The sequence below is a fragment of the Limulus polyphemus genome, unplaced genomic scaffold, assembly GCF_000517525.1.
Source record: "Limulus polyphemus unplaced genomic scaffold, Limulus_polyphemus-2.1.2 Scaffold500, whole genome shotgun sequence".
Lineage (NCBI taxonomy): Eukaryota > Metazoa > Arthropoda > Merostomata > Xiphosura > Limulidae > Limulus > Limulus polyphemus.
This window is the reverse complement of record NW_013666110.1, coordinates 267,751-271,384: the sequence shown is the minus strand read 5'-3', so window position 1 is coordinate 271,384 and position 3,634 is coordinate 267,751. Positions and strand designations below refer to the sequence as shown.

Here is a 3,634-nt window from a genome sequence, read left to right as displayed (position 1 = left end):
TAGGGACGGCTAGCGCAGATAGCCCTCGTGTAGCTTTGCGCGAAATTCAAAAACAAGACAAACAATAATTTTCGAGTATCTGTGCGTACCCATACCTAATTTTAAACTAATAGACTAGAGGGAAAGCAGCTAACCAACAACACCCACCGTCAATTTTTAGATTTCTATTCTTTAATTAAATAGTGGGTCTTGAACTCCACTGATGTAGCGCACCCACAACCATAAAGTGGACGCTAACCATGAACCATGACTTTCACAGACCAGTCCATGCCCCACCCGTTTAAGATTAGATTGAAATTGTTCTATAATATGAAGCTACTACCTCTTCATTAAGATGAAATATTTATACATAAATTATTGGAGCCAATTTTATCTCTCAAGGTTTGGAAATGCACTAAAGATAAATTACTGTTGAAAAAATGATATTGACCAATAAAAACAAGTATGAAACAGGTTCGATTTTCTGCTTCTTCACTTATTGTTTTCTGTACACAATTTATTTAGATATTACATTCAAAATTATCACTGTTAGAATAAAGCTGTTTCAAACCTAAATAGGTTTTTAGAGTAAACGCATGTTTTATTATAAATAAGTCTTCTTATTTTCACCTATTTTGAAATTTATATTTTAGGATCTGGATACGAGTTGCAATTTCTGATTATCTTTGGACTATCATTTAGTTCAGCCTTTTTCGGTGTGAGTATTCCCTTCATTTTATTGTACAGTTTCGTATAATGTGTTGGTCAAAAGATTACAAAAATAATTTACTTACTCGTCACCATATTATCTCAACTTACGAAAAATGTACTCTATATATATCCTAAACTAAACACACGAGAACATGTACTCTATAGACATATCCTAAACTAAACACACGAGAACATGTACTTCATAGATACCTTAAACTGGACACACAAGAACATGTACTCTATATATATCCTAAACTGGACACAAAAGAACATGTACTTCATAGATACCCTAAATTGGACACACAAGAACATGTACCCTATAGACATATCCTAAACTGGACACACGAGAACATGTACTTTATAGATATTCTAAACTGAACACCAAGAACATGTACTTTATAGATATCCTAAACTGGACACACTGGAAAACTAGATCAATTAAACTTTAATCTAAAATGGCGGCTTCTATAGTCGAGTTGAATGTCGTCTGGACTTGATCTTTTCATAGGACTTATGAGCAATCACATCAGTTACGTACTCAACTACTCTAGTCTTGGTTTTGATCACAAAACTTATAATTAAAGATATTTTGTGAGAATTTATCGAATAATGAAAGAAGTCTTCTTCAATCTCTGTCCATCAGATATACTTAAATCTAGGCCTTTCGTCCCCACCGCTTCAAGTTCTTACTCATAAATCCTGACTAAAATAGCTAGTACGAAAAAAACAAAGAACCATCACCCAAAAGATGATATTACTTCTATAATAAGTCAGGCTTTCATGTTGGTAGTAGCACATTGTACATAAATCCAAGGCTGTACCTGGCATGAGTTGTTCGCTGTTACTAACCTAATTCCAACCCACGAAATTCATTAACTGGTTATAGAGTACGCAGATATTATGTTGTCCCACACAAAAACTCAAGTCATGTGGTTTTGTTTGTGCAAGTATCTGGTTAATGAAGCTTAGGAAGTATCGTGGCCTCAAGTCTATATACTAATATAACATTAGTCAGAATGTTATGTTAGTATATAGACTTGAGGCAATGATACTTCCTAAGCTTGAATAACAACATACTTGCACAAACAAAACCACACTTGATTGCTTTAATGTCATGTGATGTTAGTTTATAAACTTGGAGCCACGATACTAGTCAGACATTAAAGTAATCAATCACTGTGCCCCATATCATATAGTAACATCACGTGGCTTAATAAGAGTAAAAAGGTTTAGTTTAAATGTCAGAAAGAAAAATTAGATTCTCATTAATGTTTTTTTTTAAAGACTCACAGTAATAATGGTGTTTTTCGTTTATTAAATCTTATTTCTGGCTACTTGTTAATCAAGCTAGATCATAAGAACATAGTTAGTACTTCTTTTAGTATGAACTTTGAATTATGACACATAGCCTGCGTAATGTATCAGCTAATTCTAAGTGGCTAATAGAACTTGCACTAGCTTTGCAATGGTAGTGGCGCATTTGTATACGTGGGCAATAATTTAGTATTTGATGGCACATTTCAGGCCATAGTTAAAAACTTGAGCGAAGTACATTAATGCGTTAGATAGGAAGGTCTGAAATTCAAGCCAGAGAAATGTTTTCTCATCTAAACACGTGATATTTCTTGGATGCAGAGGGGGTTAGAGACTGGGAGTATACAAATCCTTCTAGAATAAAAACAGTTTAGATTGTCTCAAACCTACAATTAAGAAGGAATCTCAAGTGTTCTCGTCTTTGTGTCATAAGCCCTTTCTGGCCAGCTTTTCTGCCTTATCTAAGGTTAAATACTATTTTAGATTGACTGTAAAGTCATACATAGTCATTCACATATGTTTGGGTTGATGCACCAGTGTTAACTTATCCAAAATAAGGTGTTCCATTCATCGTGAATACGGGTTCAACTGACAGTGGAATCAGATCATTGTTGTTGCAAGTGAACGTCGATGGCTAATATCTGTAAATACCGTTACTGTCTGACAAGGAAAAATTGAATTACTTGTAGCTGTGCTATTTGACAATTACTTTGGCCAGTTGTTTCATAACTCATTAAAATACATATGCTTTGTGAGCTCATATCAAGCTGACTGGTATTATCAGCTGTCATGTGTAATAATGACATGTCGATGCTCAGAGGAGAACCTTTGCTCCTAGTAAATAGTAATTAACACCAAAACAGATTTTCAAGAGTGTCTACAAGAATATGTGGAGTGGCTGAGATCCACATTAGTTTATTAGCATCAACATCAGTTCAGATTAGGAGACAGAGTGTAGTCCTGGTATATTTGTCACTGAAGAGTTTTTCAAACACTGATTTGACCATGAAGCGAAGAGTGAGCGAAGTGAAGTTGCAGACAAAGATTAGAGCACCATCGAATACTACTCCAATCAGCACAGGGAGAATAAAACAGCACTGGACCTACACAGGCTGTCTGCAATGAGCCAGAGGAAAAGTAATTGCTACCTAAATAATATGTTTGTGTTTGTTCATGTGCACAATGGCGACAAATCACTACACTTGTCCTTCTACATACTAGATCCACAAGCCTCTTGTTGTTGCAGTGAACAAATTTTACTATGCCATTCATTGAAAAATTTTATATTTGTGTTCCTTACAAACTGTGGTGCCCGGCATGGCCAGGTGGTTAGGGCACTCGATTCGTAATCTGCGGGTCGCGGATTTGAATCCCCGTCCCACCAAACATGCTCGCTCTTTCAGCCGTAGGGGGCGTTATAATGTGACGGTCAATCCCACTATTCGTTGGTAAAAGATTAGCCCAAGAGTTGGCGGTGGGTGGTGATGACTAGCTGCCTTCCCTCTAGTCTTACACTGCTAAATTAGGGACGGCTAGCGCAGATAGCCCTCGTGTAGCTTTGCGCGAAATTCAAAACAAACAAACAATACAAACTATGATGAATCTTATTCAAGTGTACTGTCTTGCTTCT

The 3,634-nt window shown here is 36.1% G+C and overlaps 1 long non-coding RNA gene across 1 annotated transcript in view; it reads left to right on the top strand.

Moving 5' to 3' along the window:
- Positions 1-3,634, top strand: part of LOC106458679 — a 21,076-nt gene that overhangs the window by 5,858 nt on the left and 11,584 nt on the right. The window contains exon 2 of the long non-coding RNA XR_001290787.2: positions 633-697. This is a non-coding gene — a long non-coding RNA (uncharacterized LOC106458679). The remainder of the gene's footprint in view (positions 1-632; positions 698-3,634) is intronic.